The sequence below is a fragment of the Nerophis lumbriciformis genome, linkage group LG14 (genome assembly GCF_033978685.3).
Source record: "Nerophis lumbriciformis linkage group LG14, RoL_Nlum_v2.1, whole genome shotgun sequence".
In the NCBI taxonomy this organism is placed as follows: domain Eukaryota; kingdom Metazoa; phylum Chordata; class Actinopteri; order Syngnathiformes; family Syngnathidae; genus Nerophis; species Nerophis lumbriciformis.
The window spans coordinates 13,589,551-13,606,323 of record NC_084561.2 but is presented as its reverse complement, the minus strand read 5'-3'; positions in this window follow the sequence as shown (position 1 = coordinate 13,606,323).

The following is a 16,773-nucleotide window of genomic DNA, read 5'->3' as shown; positions in this document are numbered from 1 at the left end:
AGAACTCGCCCTCGATCATTCTACAGTTATAACGTGATTGGGCAGGCACGCCGTTTATATTGTGGGAAAGCGGACTCAGGTCCGCAGACTCCGCATGGACCTGAGTCCGCCTGAATTTCGGGAGATTTTCGGGAGATAATTTGTCCCGGGAGGTTTTCGGGAGAGGCGCTGAATTTCGGGAGTCTCCCGGAAAATCCGGGAGGGTTAGTAAGTATGCGATACCAACATTTTGGTACAGGTACCAAAATGTATTTCGATACTTTTCGGTACTTTTCTAAATAAAGGGGACCACACAAAATTGCATTATTGGCTTTATTTTAACAAAAAAATCTTATGGTACATTAAACATATGTTTCTTATTGCAAGTTTGTCCTTAAATAAAATAGTGAATACTAGACAACTTGTCTTTTAGTAGTAAGTAAACAAACAAAGGCTCCTAATTTAGTCTGCTGACATATCCAGTAACAAATTGTGTCATTTTCCATTCTATTACTTTGTCAAAATTATTAAGGACAAACTGTAAAACTGTTTGTTCATTTACTGTTAATATCTGCTAACATTCTCTTTTAACATGTTCTATCTACACTTCTGTTGAAATATAATACTTACTTATTCTTCTGTTGTTTGACACTTTGCATTAGTTTTGGATGATAACACAAATTCGGGTATCCATCCCATACCAAGTAGTTATAGAATCATACATTGGTCATATTCAAAGTCCTCATGTGCAGGGACATATTTCCCGAGTTTATAATACATAGTTTATAATACAAATAAAAAAGAAGATGTTGTGATCTCAAAAAATATTGGTGTAATCATAGTAGTATCGACAAGATACGCTCCTGTACTTGGTATCATTACAGTGGATGTTAGGTGTAGATCCACCAATGGCGTTTGACCACAACTTTTTAGAGGCGGTATAGGACCGAATATGATTCATTAGTATCGCGGGACTGTACTAATACCGGTATACCATACAACCCTACACAGTATCATTATATGTTGACTTTCACGCAAACCAAGTTTCATTAATGTTTATGTAGCTTTCTTAGTTAGCCTATGAACTTTAAAATCAAACTATATTTGTACAGCACCTTACTTCAGCTACACAAAAGTGCTGATCGACAGAGCATAAAAACAAGAGTACAAAAATTTAATAAAACAATAAAAAAAAAGTGCCACCATGATCTTTAGTACCAAATACAGCTTGGAATATATAGGTTTTAAGTTTAGTCTTAACCTCTAAAGGCCTTAGTGGCCACATGCGTGGACAGCACCTTTTATCTCTTATTTCCAAAATTGTGTACACTACTGAATTGGGGTCTTATGCCGACATATGGACACTTATACTGCTATCTGGTGGTGTCAGAAGAGTATAAAATACAATGGAATTTGGAAAGAAAAGTGCAAAAATAAAAATTAGCATGTCACTACACATGAAGTACACGTTTGTTACTTATGGACTAATCATATAAAAAGATGATTTTTAGTTTTTATTCTAATTAGGGTCCAATAAGCCCAAATAACAAAGAGAAATAAAACAATCATGTAAACAAACAGCTTGGGCCTTAAGAGGTTAAGGAAACTATGGAATCACTTAATTCTGAGGAAAAAAAACAAATTTAATCACATTTCCTTTTGGGGGTTTCTTACAGTTCGGTTACAGACGGTGACTCCGTTTTCACAACATATTGCCTTTCTGTTTTGACGCTTTGATGTTTTCCTCGGTCTACTAGTTTGCTTGCCTTTTACAACCTTCACATGTTGTTTGTACAACATTGCGTGATGATTTACCTTCTTGAAGAAGTTTGATAAGGCTCTCCTTTGTTTCAGTTAACATCTCTTATGTTGGAGTCGTGATTCATGTCAACCCACTTGGTGCAACAGCTCTCTAATGTGTTAACTTCGGAAATGAAAATTTACAGGGTGATTCCATATTTTTTTTCCCCTCAGAATTGAGTGATTCAATAATTTTTTCACTCTGCTTGACCTAACAATTCCGTTGTTACTGACTACCACAATTATTATTTTTTTTAATGTATTTTACTGTTTCCTAAAGCCAGAAAGTTGCCATTTAAAATGACTATTGTTTTGTGTCATGTCTGTTTTTTGCTACAAAATTAAGTAGCTGACTAAACATCCTCCAAGACCTGTGATTCCACAATTTTTTTCAGGGGGTTGTAGTAAGGGGCAAGAGAACCAAGATCAGAAGAGCATTAGGGAGAATATGAGATCCAAACCCAATGCATTTGATTTTGAACTCATTCAAATGTAAGAAATAAAGTGACAACAATGTTTTAATGTCTTTTTATGTACCGTATTTTTCGGACTATAAGTCGCAGTTTTTTTCATAGTTCAAATAATATTATTTAGCTCATTCACGTAAGAGACTAGACGTATAAGATTTCATGGGATTTAGCGATTAGGAGTGACAGATTGTTTGGTAAACTTATAGCATGTTCTATATGTTATAGTTATTTGAACGACTCTTACCACAATATGTTACGTTAAAGGGGAACATTATCACCAGACCTATGTAAGCGTCAATATATACCTTGATGTTGCAGAAAAAAGACCATATATTTTTTTAACCGATTTCCGAACTCTAAATGGGTGAATTTTGGCAAATTAAACGCCTTTCTAATATTCGCTCTCGGAGCGATGACGTCACAACGTGGCGTCACATCGGGAAGCAATCCGCCATTTTCTCAAACACCAAGTCAAATCAGCTCTGTTATTTTCCGTTTTTTCGACTGTTTTCCGTACCTTGGAGACATCATGCCTCGTCGGTGTGTTGTCGGAGGGTGTAACAACACGAACAGGGACGGATTCAAGTTGCACCAGTGGCCCAAAGATGCGAAAGTGGCAAGAAATTGGACGTTTGTTCCGCACACTTTACTATGAGCTGTCGTAGCTATGCTACGACAGAGATGGCAAGAATGTGTGGATATCCTGCGACACTCAAAGCAGATGCATTTCCAACGATAAAGTCAAAGAAATCTGCCGCCAGACCCCCATTGAATCTGCCGGAGTGTGTGAGCAATTCAGGGACAAAGGACCTCGCTAGCACGGCAAGCAATGGTGGCAGTTTGTTCCCGCAGACGAGCGAGCTAAACCCCCTATCGACCCTAGCTTCCCTGGCCTGCTGACATCAACTCCAAAACTGGACGGATCAGCTTTCAGGAAAAGAGAGTGGATGAGGGTATGTCTACAGAATATATTAATTGATGAAAATTGGGCTGTGTGCACTCTCAAAGTGCATGTTGTTGCCAAATGTATTTCATATGCTGTAAACCTAGTTCATAGTTGTTAGTTTCCTTTAATGCCAAACAAACACATACCAATCGTTGGTTAGAAGGCGATCGCCAAATTCGTCCTCGCTTTCTCCTGTGTCGGTTTTGCTTGCATAAGGTTCAAACCGATATGGCTCAATAGCTTCAGTTTCTTCTTCAATTTTGTTTTCGCTACCTGCCTCCACACTACAACCATTCGTTTCAATACATTCATAATCTGTTGAATCGCTTTAGCCGCTGAAATCCGAGTCTGAATCCGAGCTAATGTCGCTATAGCTTGGTGTTCTTTCCCCCATGTTTGTTTGTGTTGGCTTCACTATGTGACGTCACAGGAAAATGGACGGGTGGTTAAAATCAGGCACTTTGAAGCTTTTTTTAGGGATATTGCGTGATGGGTAAAATTTTGAAAAAAACTTCAAAAAATAAAATAAGCCACTGGGAACAGATTTTTAATGGTTTTAATAATTCTGAACTTGTGATAATGTTCCCCTTTAACATACCAGGCACGTTCTCAGTTGGTTATTTATGCCTTATATAACGTACACTTATTCAGCCTGTTGTTCACTATTCTTTATTTATTTTAAATTGCCTTTTAAATGTCTATTCTTGGTGTTGGGTTTTATCAAATAAATTTCCCCCAAAAATGCGACTCATACTCCAGTGCGACTTATATGTTTTTTTCCTTCTTTGTTATGCATTTTCGGCAGGTGCGACTTATACTCCGGTGCGACTTATACTCCGAAAAATACAGTACTTAAAAATAGAATCCAGTGAGTTAGGTGTGTACATTAGGCTGCAGATCATAGGTATAGAAATAACATAAAAGGTTGTACTTGTAAACTGAACTTAGGGGCAACAAATAAGGAAAAGAGTACTAGTCCAAGAATAGATCCTTAAGACATACTTCATGGCAGTGAATGCAAAAGTCTTGTCTTTTAAGTCCGACTTAAACCATTGTAGAGCAGACCCCAGATAGTATGTAGGTTAGGGGTTGCACGATAACGGCAGGATATTTCTGTGTAACATAGGAGTGACTGACTGATGGTTGTGTAACAATATTCACCGATCTCATTCTTTTATTTCTGATTTATAACATGACACTGTGAGTTGGTCTGTGTCTGTTTTTTGACACAATATTTAAGCTGTAAAAACTGTCACACATTCTGTTGAATGTGTGCCGGGTTCCCTTTTTCAAAAAACACTGTAAACATGTGTAAGTTGTTCAGCTTTAGTGAAATGAATTCCTAAAATGCCGTAGAAGATGGTAAACGCTAAACACACAATACAAACAATCACAAAATGACTGATAGTAAACATAGGACAGACCGTTTAAGAAAATGTGTAATTTTACAGCCTTTTCACTGAATAAAAGAATAAAGATGAAAATAAATAATGTAGGATTTGTAATATTAACTATGGACGATAAAACACTGAATATTAAGAACGTCTCTTCTCTTTGCCTATCATGATCTGTTGCCAGGATCGTAGTTTGTTTACGTTTTGATTCACTGGTTATTCATTGTTCACAGCTGCCTCTGATTGGTGTCTAGGACGCTCACCTGCTCCCGGGCGCTAATCAGAGAGCTATTTATTCCGTCCTCTCGCCTCACTCCGTCTGGTGTTTTTGCTTGCCTACATGCAACAGTTACGTTTTTGTTCCTGCTCCTGTTTTTGTCTAGCTTCCTTTTGGCTAAGCCATTCTTGTTTTCTCTGCCGTGGGGACCGCTCTGCATATTTTTTGTCTTGATTTAAGAATAAACCATTCTTCTTACCTGCGAGCTGCTTCCTGACGTTCCTCCGCATCTTGGAAAAACGACCCTCCGGCATCACCATGCCACGCAATCGTAACACGACCGTCTCGAAATCAATCTTACATTGAAGCAAAATGCAACAAACACAGCGAAACATGAATGCAAATGACAAAAAAAAACACCCACAGATTCATATAATAATAAGCCGTATAATATCACTTGCGTCTCAGGCTGGCTGCTGTAAACAAACCCCGCCCACTCTGCGTCTTGCCTCATCCGCTTGGAGCGGCTGTGACATAGATTACCGTAATAACCTGTATATCACTCTAAGCGCAGATTCCAACCATTGGGATACTCGCTATAGTTCAAGACTTAGGGTAATTGGAAAAATACACCGCACATTGTATTGGCGGCTCCAGTTTCGATTGTAAAGGTTTAAAAAAATAATATGGAGATGACTGGCGGGCCGGTTGAAAGCTGTATTCAATGGCAACAGACAATTTATGCACAGGAATCCCACACAACAGCAACAAAATGATCTTTAACATTATCTTAACACATTCCAACCCTAAATTCCACCGAATGCTTGTTCAGTGCGGCTGCTGTGACAATGCATTTCCACTCTAGTCAACGTGTCAACTTGGGTAACCTACGATGGCATAAAGAGCAAAAGAGTCACCTTCTAACAAGGCGCCTCAAAGGGGTCGGACCTGTCACAACTCCTATTCCTGTTCCTGACCTTACCTATCACCTTCAACGCCCCGCAGGTTAGCCTTTTTTCAGACAATTCAGCAGTTTGGGTTCAACACAGCAACCTTCAAAGAGCCGAGCAAAAACTGCAGCAGCTTCTGCAAGGCTTTGAAGACTGGAGTAGGAAGATGGACCTGTCAACACAAAAGTCTGAGTGCTACTTTAACTCAACGGGCAGCCCATGAAGTACAATGGCAAATTGCTGAGTGAAATATGACCGCCAAACCTTTGCCGCTCATGCAGCAAATTACTTCAGCGAGCCGAAGAGACATAAGAGTATTGTGGTGCTTAACGACATCTGACTGGGGCTACGACAAGAAGACTCTTCGAACCACCTCCATAGCTACCGGGAGAGCTTCGGTTGAGTATATGGCGGCGTCGTGGCTCTACAATTAAGAAACTGGAGATCTGCAAACTATACGCGGGCTGGGCGAGAACAGGGTAGGTCAAAACGACACCAGTGGAGGTGGTCTTGGCGGAAGCTGATCTACCAATGACCGCAACCAGGGCAACACAATTGAGCACCACTGCGAAAGAGAAATCCCTCAGAATGGCACCAAACAACCCACGTCACCAAACAGCAGTCACATAAGTCAGACAAAGGACCAAGAAATCGAGCTGGCACGCAAAGGCACACCAAAACTGGAGGTCTCTCTGGCCAAACCATCTTCGAGACATTGGGGCACAAGTCGGGACACGCTGATAAAGATCAACTTTGGGCAATGCGGCGGATGGAACAGGACTGGAGCGCCTACGACCTAACTATCTATCTTGACAGATGGGTCTGCAACGAACGGTAACGCAACAGGCAAAGGAGGCCTTATCGTCCCCATCGGCCATACAAGTGATCCAACGATCCACCGTTCTCTCACCAATGAAATGAAAGCGATCAAAACTGTGTTACAAGCTGTCTGAGAAGAAGAAGCCATTTAAAAGTCTCAAATCGTTAGTGACAGTCAATCGTCCCTGCTAAGTATCCAGAACGCCTATCCCTCCAATCCTTTCTGACCTCAGCACACGGGGGAGCCAGATTACTTTTACTTGGTGTCCAAGCCACTGTGGTATCCCTGGTAATGAACTCGCCAATATTCAAGCTAGAGAAGGCGCCAAATATGACCAATTAGAAGTTGACTGCTCCTACGATTCAGCCAAGGCGGCGATCCCATGGGTGACTATGGGCCGTCCAATCCAGCCCAAACAGACTAAACAAATCTGCGTTGATATGTGAGAGAAACTTAACCGCCTGGCGGAGAAGAGTCCAGAAAAGAACAGATGACGTAGTGGGCACCACCCCGAGCTGAAATACTGGCTCGCCATGATCAACCGAATCGTGGACACAATTTGCTGGAAGTGTCTTGGTGAGGAGACTGCAGAGTACGTCGTCTATGACTGCCCGTGACTCCACTATCCGCGCCAGCCCTAGATGTGTTCACTACTGATCCTCTTTGCGTTTTGTCTACATGGGAGTGGTGGAAGTTTGCGCCCGATCTACCTGAAGTTTATCAACTTCGTCCCCACAACCATCAACAAAAGAGCCATTAACAAGGTGTTCAAAAACCAGCACCAAAAGTATAAACTGAAATGGTGTTATGTTCTGGCTTGGGTTTCGTTGATCTGGTCCCCAGGATGCAGGGACATCAGGCGTAATGACGAAAACAAATAAATAGTACAGCAGGGAAGTGCACAGGAAGGATAGGGATATAGCTTTGCACGCTTAAGTAACAAAGCAAAACACAATGATGCAAAGCCGAATTGATGCACAAAAGTCAAACAACGATAGAGGATAGGGCTGGCAGTAAACTGCTTTCTGATTGGCAACCTGTTTGCCCAGACAGACAGTAGACATTTTTGAAATGGAAACAAAAGCGCTGCACAGGAACTAAAACAAAATACCGTTTTTTTCGGACTATAAGTCGCAGTTTTTTTCATAGTTTATGAAAGTTGCCTAATGTTTTTTTCCTTCTTTATTATGCATTTTCGGCAGGTGCGACTTATACTCCGGTGCAATTTATACTCCGAAAAATACGGTACTAGGAATTAATAATAATTGTTAGACATCAAAACAAATTGGACAGACAATTTGGAGATCTCCGAAGCAAATACGCAAGGCTTCTATTTTTACACCACAACAATTTTGTATGGATACACGGTTGAATAGATCCAAGTATGATCAACGACCAGTCGACATCAGGCTCAAAACGTCATTGTGGTCTGTGCAACCTCTACTGGAGGTCATGCCTTTATAATGATCTTAAAAAAGTCCTACATTTGTGTAATTTGGTGTGAATCCAGCCTCACACGATCAAAAAGTTTTAACCATGCCCGCAACTCCAGCAGAAGTGGAGTCCTGATTTTACACGGACATCAAGCGAGAGTGAGCGACAACCAATCGGCTTGCTCAGTTGCCAGGGACCAATGGGAAGTGGCAGCCTATAGTCTGGGAAGTGATGGTGGAACGGAGTGGCTGTGGCAGCGTTAATGGTAAGTGAGAGGTAATTAGAGAGAAAACGACTCATGCGCAGCTCTCCATCCGGCAAACAGAGAGAGGGGAGCCGGCCTCCACGCCGCCTCATTCATCATCATCTGCTTAGCCGGCGGCTCCGAGTCAGGACTAACAGAACAGCCCTCGCCATCTACCGCCTTCTTTTAGTGTCTCTATGATCTTGCTGAAAGTCTTCTATGGATCCAATATATATGTCGCACTCTCTTTAAGTCGTGGATATCGTTTATTAATCTCTTTTCCAGATGTCACTTTGTTTTCTCTTACCTCTTCAAATTCAACCGTTTTAGTCTCGCCAATTCTGAATCATTATTGTGCTGGACAGGGATATCAGACCTGTTCAGGCCAGTGGTTTTCAAAATGTGAGACCGCAGGATTCTAAGTCCATCTGTCTTCGCAACGCGATCGCCGTCTTTCTCACGATCATTTGTGCGTTTCTCACATTTCGGAAGTGCTAAATAGCTAAACATAGACTCAAAAGAGTGGTCGCAAATCAGTTTCAGTCTTGACAAATCACATGAAGTTCTAAAGCCGGGGTGTAGAACTAATTTTAGATGGAGGGGCTACTTGGAGAAAAATCTACTCCCAAGCGAGCCGGACTGGTAAAATCACGGCACGATGACTTAAAAACAAAGAGAACTTCAGATTATTTTCTTTGTTTAAAAATAGAACAAACACATTCTGAAATTGTACAAGTCATAATGTTGTTGTTTTGGTTTTTTTACACGGTTAAAGGGGAACATTATCACCAGACCTATGTAAGCGTCAATATATACCTTGATGTTGCAGAAAAAGACCATATATTTTTTTAACCGATTTCCGAACTCTAAATGGGTGAATTTTGGTGAATTAAACGCCTTTCTAATATTCGTTCTCACATCGGGAAGCAATCCGCCATTTTCTCAAACACAGAGTCAAATCAGCTCTGTTATTTTCCGTTTTTTCGACTGTTTTCCGTACCTTGGAGACATCATGCCTCTTCGGTGTGTTGTCGGAGGGTGTAACAACACGAACAGGGACGGATTCAAGTTGCACCAGTGGCCCAAAGATGCGAAAGTGGCAAGAAATTGGACATTTGTTCCGCACACTTTACCGACGAAAGCTATGCTACGACAGAGATGGCAAGAATGTGTGGATATCCTGCGACACTCAAAGCAGATGCATTTCCAACGATAAAGTCAAAGAAATCTGCCGCCAGACCCCCATTGAATCTGCCGTAGTGTGTGAGCAATTCAGGGACAAAGGACCTCGGTAGCACGGCAAGCAATGGCGGCAGTTTGTTCCCGCAGACGAGCGAGCTAAACCCCCTGGATGTCTTGGCTCACACCGTCAAGAGAAGAATATCGACCCTAGCTTCCCTGGCTTGCTGACATCAACTCCAAAACTGGACAGATCAGCTTTCAGGAAAAGAGCGCGGATGAGGGTATGTCTACAGAATATATTAATTGACGAAAATTGGGCTGTCTGCACTCTCAAAGTGCATGTTGTTGCCAAATGTATTTCATATGCTGTAAACCTAGTTCATAGTTGTTAGTTTCCTTTAATGCCAAACAAACACATACCAATCGTTGGTTAGAAGGCGATCGCCAAATTCGTCCTCGCTTTCTCCCGTGTCGCTTTCGTCGGTTTCGCTTGCATACGGTTCAAACCGATATGGCTCAATAGCTTCAGTTTCTTCTTCAATTTCGTTTTCGCTACTTGCCTCCACACTACAACCATCCGTTTCAATACATGCGTAATCTGTTGAATCGCTTAAGCCACTGAAATCCGAGTCTGAATCCGAGCTAATGTCGCTATAGCTTGCTGTTCTTTCCGTTTGTTTGTGTTGGCTTCACTATGTGACGTCACGGGAAAATGGACGGGTGTTTATAACGATGGTTAAAATCAGGCACTTTGAAGCTTTTTTTAGGGATATTGCGTGATGGGTAAAATTTTAAAAAAAACTTCAAAAAATATAATAAGCCACTGGGAACTGATTTTTAATGGTTTTAACCCTTCTGAAATTGTGATAATGTTCCCCTTTAATAGTATTCTATCTTTATTTGTCATTATTTATACTTTCTGAAAAAACTATGTGATAATAATTTTAAATTTATCAAGATAAGAAAATGATATCAAAATCAAATTACAGGATTTTATCTATGTAGTTTGCTCATTTTCCTTGACTGGTGCACTTACATGTGGTTTATTTTTTTTGTATACAAGAATTGCTATTGTGACATCTAATGGACACATTTAGAACAACAGTTTCTTTCATTCAAAATTTCAGCTAATTTTTATACTTAGCAAACTCATCCCGCGGGCCGCAAAAACCTGTTATACATTTACACCTGTAACCACATACATACTAGGGCTGTGAATCTTTGGGCACCACACAATTCAATTCACTAAATAGTTGTCCAACTTTTGTTTCAGAAATGAAAATGGAAAAAATGGCCTGAAATTTGTGTTTTGAGTTGCATTTAAGAATTGGAAATAGAATGAACGAAAGGTACAAGGGTCCATGTACCTTCCGTTCATTCTATTTCCAATTTTGAAACGTAAATCAAAAAATAAAATTAAGGCTGTTTTTCGATTTTTATTATATATGGAAGATTTTAAAACAAACACAAAGGTGTTGATTTTCATTAAATGTTGCCATACAATTGGATTTTGTGCTGTTTTCCTTTTATGTTTTTTTCTCTCTAGATAAACACCCTTGTTCGGCATGAGTCCTATTATCGTTTTAAAAAAAGTCTCATTAAATAGTTTTGTTTCATAAATGAAAATAGAAAAAATGGCCCGAAATGTGTTTTTTGATTGGCATTTAAGAATTGGAAATAGAACGAATCATCATGGGACGGCGTGGCGCAGTGGAAGAGTGGCCGTGCGCGACCCGAGGATCCCTGGTTCAATCCCCACCTAGTACCAACCTCGTCATGTCCGTTGTGTCCTGAGCAAGACACTTCACCCTTGCTCCTGATGGGTGCTGGTTAGCGCCTTGCATGGCAGCTCCCTCCATCAGTGTGTGAATGTGTGTGTGAATGGGTAAATGTGGAAGTAGTGTCAAAGCGCTTTGAGTACCTTGAAGGTAGAAAAGCGCTATACAAGTACAACCCATTTATCATTTATTTACATTTATCATTCGATTTCGAATTCTCAAATGGAAATAATATATTTTTTTCTATTTTTCTTTCTGAAACAAAAGTGGGACAATTATTAAATGGGACTTTTTTAAAACGATAATAGGACTCCTGCTGAACAAATATGTTGCTGTTTTGCTAAAAACATGCTAAACGCAAAGGAAAAGCTAAAATACTACTTCTGGTTCAATTTGTCATCACACAGATAAACACGCATGTTTGCATTCTGGATGAGCATAAATTGGATTTTTGTGTTTATCTGGAAAAATAAAAATCCATAAAAGGAAATCCGCTCACAATCCAATGTTATGGCCATATTTTAATGCAAATCAACCCTTTTTTGTTTGTTTTAAAATGTGCCATATATAATAAAAATTGAAAAACATACCCTTTTTTTTTAAATTATTATTTGCGTTTAAGAATCGGAAATAGAATGAACTTACAAGGACCAGAGAAGTATCCAAAACTTCTCTTTTCTAAAATAAAATTAAAAAAAACAGCAGATTTTGGCAGACAGATTAAAAAAAAAGTTACAATTAAAAACATTTATATTTTTTGATTTTTAAAAAATCGATTAACAATTGTTACAAGTAAGAATCCCGATTCATTTGAAAAACGATTTTTGTACAAACATACATATACACATTCTGTACATATACATTCACTGTACAGACACACATATACACATAATGTACATATACATGTACATATACATACATACACTCATGCACATAATCACGTTTCATCAAACATAAATTAACGTTGTTGCCCTAGTGCAGGGGTCGGCAACCCAAAATGTTGAAAGAGCCATATTGAACCAAAAATACAAAAACAAATCTGTCTGGAGCCGCAAAAAAATTAAAAGCCATATTACATACAGATAGTGTGTCATGAGATATAAATTGAATTAAGAGGACTTAAAGGAAACTAAATGACCTCAAATATAGCTACAAATGAGGCATAATGATGCAATATGTACATATAGCTAGCCTAAATAGCATGTTAGCATCGATTAGCTTGCAGTCATGCAGTGACCAAATATGTCTGATTAGCACTCCACACAAGTCAATAACATCAACAAAACTCACCTTTCATGCACAACCTTCAAAGTTTGTTGGACAAAATGAGACAGAAAAAGAAGTGGCATAAAACGCGTCCTAGAAAGTCGGAGAAAATTATACATGTAAACAAACTACGGTGAGTTCGAGGACCGCCAAAGTTAGTAGGACAAAACGGCGCTCGCCAAATACTCGAATCAGTGAAGCATGTTTAATATAAACAGTGTGCTTTATAACAATTAGGGAGGTTTGTGTCATGTTTGTCCTCCCACAGAAACCATATTAAAACAAAAAATAAATTTTTCCCCCCTCATCTTTTTCCATTTTTCATACTTTTTTGAAAAAGCTCCAGAGAGCCACTAGGGTGGCGCTAAAGAGCCACATGCCCTAGGGGAAACTGGGTAACACATGGCACACTGACAAAGCTTAACCTATATTACTATAACAATCTACAAGGTTAATATAGGATGCTTCTCTTTCTTCCCCTCCATTTTTCTGCATTATTTTGTATCTCTAGTTATCATTACGTATATGTATTGTTGCATTTGAACAACTGTATTGTTGATAATAGAGGTCAATTATTGGTATTGTTCATTATCAATAGCGCTATTTCTATTGGTATTTGTATTTCTGTAGTGTAATAATGCTCATTGTCATTTCTGTATTATTATTTATCTCGCTAACTGCTTCTTTGCTATCACTTTTAACATCATATTTGTACTTATCATATTTGCTGATGTTGCTCTATTGTTGTTTGTTTGTTGTTTTTGTCTCTCTGTCTAATCCCCCTCTTGTCCCCACAATTTCCCCTTCTGTCTTCCTTTTTTTTCTCTTTCTATCCCCTCCTGCTCCGGCCCGGCTGCACCAAATGATAATATAAATACATTTAATAAAGTCAAATACAAATAAGGCAACAAGAGAAGTATCCTACACTTCTCTTTTGTAAAGTAAATCTGAACAGCCGATATGGGCATCTACATCAACTATATGATTTGCCCGAGAAACAGGACAAAAAAAAACAAAAACAAAGATTTTTTTTGACACCCCTAATAAATACATTGTCTTTATGACGACAACTTTAATGTCTTACATCTATAACATAGATGTCAACCCAGAAACCCCCGTATGCACACCTTATTTCCCAGTTCCGTCTTCCCTTGTTGCACCACTAAAACAACACATTAAAGACCTGGAAGGCAAACAGACAACAACAAAGCCTGTATTGATAATTGGCTGGAATGGGTGACAAAGAAAAATGGTGCACAGCATGAAGAAAATGAGAGTGAAGTGCAAGACGTTGTAGAACTCCAGGGTGTGACGCGCAAAGCAAACTAATTTGGAGCAGGAAGTAATTTGTAGCACTTTTTGACTGGCGGCAGTTGCTGGAAAAAACGGACAACAGGAACATCCAGGTACTCCAATTTATCACTTCTGCACTTACTTCCTGTTGACGTGGACTTGTCACGCAATCAAAGCAAGGCTGGTTTATATGAAGTAAAACAATTTCTGGTGCGATATCATGCAAAACAAAAAAGATTGTTTAGATTTCTTCTAGTTTTACCTAGATCAGGGGTTGGCAACCCGCGGCTCTAGAGCCGCATGCGGCTCTTTAGCGCCGCCCTAGTGGCTCCCTGGAGCTTTTTCAAAGATGTATGAAAAATGGAAAAAGATGAGGGGAAAAAAATCTATTTTTTGTTTTAATGTGGTTTCTGTAGGAGGCCAAACATGACACAAACCTCCCTAATTGTTATAAATCCCACTGTTTATATTAAACATGTTTCACTGATTCGAGTGGCGAGCGCCGTTTTGTCCTACTAATTTTGGCGATCCTTGAACTCACCGTATTTTGTTTAGATGTATAACTTTCTCTGACTTTCTAGGACGTGTTTTATGCCACTTCTTTTTCTGTCTCATTTTGTCCACTAAACTTTTAAGGTTGTGCATGAATGCACAAAGGTGAGTTTTGTTGATGTTATTGACTTGTGTGGAGTGCTAATCAGACATATTTGGTCACTGCATTACTGCAAGCTAATCGATGCTAACATGCTATTTAGGCTAGCTATATGTACATATTGCATCATTATGCCTTGTTTGTAGCTATATTTGAGCTCATTTAGTTTCCTTTAAGTCCTCTTAATTCAATGTATATCTCATGACACACTATCTGTATGTAATATGGCTTTTAATTTTTTTGCGGCTCCAGACAGATTTGTTTTTGTATTTTTGGTCCAATATGGCTCTTTCAACATTTTGGGTTGCCGACCCCTGACCTAGATCTATCTACAAAACCCAAAACTAGTGAAGTTGGCACATTGTGTAAATGGTAAATAAAAACAGAACACAATGATTTGCAAATCCTTTTCAACCTATATTCAATTGAATAGACTGCAAATACAATATATTTAACATTCGAAATTGGAAATCTTTGTGTCAGGTTCAAACACTTGCTTCTCGTCTGTTATTAAACAGACGAGAAGCAAGGAATCATGCAGAGACAGAGTTAAATTTGGCTCAATTGAGGAGACACATTTTTTGGGCTGTACTCTAGTTACAGATCAAAACTACGTTCTAAAAGTCCAGCCCGCGTGCTTCCTCTATTTCAGTGACGTGCAGTCACTAGAGGCAGGTGAGGCGGGGCCTCACCTGCCATCATGGAAAGAAAAAAAATGTAAAAAGAAAAAAAAATAATTAAATTGTTATATGTATCCAGTGATTATACTATAAAGTTATTTTCCATTTAACTTCACCAGTTTTAGATTATTTTTATTCAAAATCGCTGAATTTTCACATTTGCCGTTCAAATACTGAGAAGAGACGGTGCGGTGAACAGCAGCCAGTTGAGGCACGTCACTCAGTGCCTCAACATGGATTCCGGACTCGGCTAACTGCTGGCCTGCTGTGCAGTGAGACTGTATTGCTATATGAATTATATTATACATTTCCATAGTTTAGTTAGCTGAGGTATATAATGTACAGTGTATTTTGTCAACAACTGTATGTGTGTAACGTATTTCTTGTGCTGAGCGATCATAAAACGGCTGCAAAAGACGCACTGGCTGAGGCTCCAGTAGCCCCGCCTCCTGCACCCCCGCCGTAGAATTGTTATATCAACTAAAGCCCACACTTAAACTTTCCACGTGCAAGATTGAATCTATTTAAAAAAGTTATTTCATAAGAAGCCGAAAAGTGCAAAAAAAATAATGTTCGTGTTGGAGGAGTTGTGAATGACTGCAGGGCCACAACATTAGGTACACCTGCAGACTGCAGGTGTATCTAATTCACAACTCCTCCAACACGAACATTATTGTTTTTGCGCTTTTTGGCTTCTTATTAAATAACTTTTGTAACCTATTTTTATGGGCTTTCCTCTTTGTGATGTTAAGTTCCTGTTATGCGCTGTTATACAGTATATGCCTTGAGCTCTTATTTTGAAGGCGCCAAGAGCGGAAGTGATGACATGTTGTAGTGGAGCGGAGGTTTTTGAAAGAAGGTAAATAAAGTGGTCCTCGTGTAACTGGAGCCTCCGTGTTTGTTATTTTGTAGTTTCATACAGTATAGGCGACATTTATAAACCCTCGGTTACACTTTTTTAAATAGATTCAATCTTGCACGTGGAAAGTTGAAGTGAGGGCTTTAGTTGATATAACACACCCGTCAGGGGGTTCATTAATCCAGCACAACAGCGGCGAATGGACTTAATTTATAAGTAAAGGTAAGACCATAATAACGTTTTTTTATTAAATGTGCTTTTTTGTGTGCTACAGTTTGTATGTGTAAAGTTAAAGTTAAGTTAAAGTACCAATGATTGTCACACACACACTAGGCGTGGTGAAATTTGTCCTCTGCATTTGACCCATCCCCTTGATCACCCCCTGGGAGGTGAGGGGAGCAGTGGGCAGCAGCGGCGCCGCGCCCGGGAATAATTTTTGGCGATTTAACCCCCAATTCCAACCCTTGATGCTGAGTGCCAAGCAGGGAAGAATGGTGGTATGAGCTTTTAAACATAACCCGTTAACTGCTGCCAATCAAATGGTGAATAAGATACTCTTTAGGGTTCATTTGTTTGTAAATCTGACTGTGATGAAGTCAGTGCCTCACCAGCCATCAACCTCACCGCACGTCACTGCTCTATTTATTTGGGAGGTCCCTGGTTACATCACTGAAGCTGTCGCTGAGGGAAGGGGGGGTAATCTCGACAGCTCCAGTTAGACACAATATATGATTATACAAAAATGCAAATGTGCTTACAGTCGTGATATCGCCTTGTCTCTGCTCTGTCTGCGTCACGGCGGTGTTCGG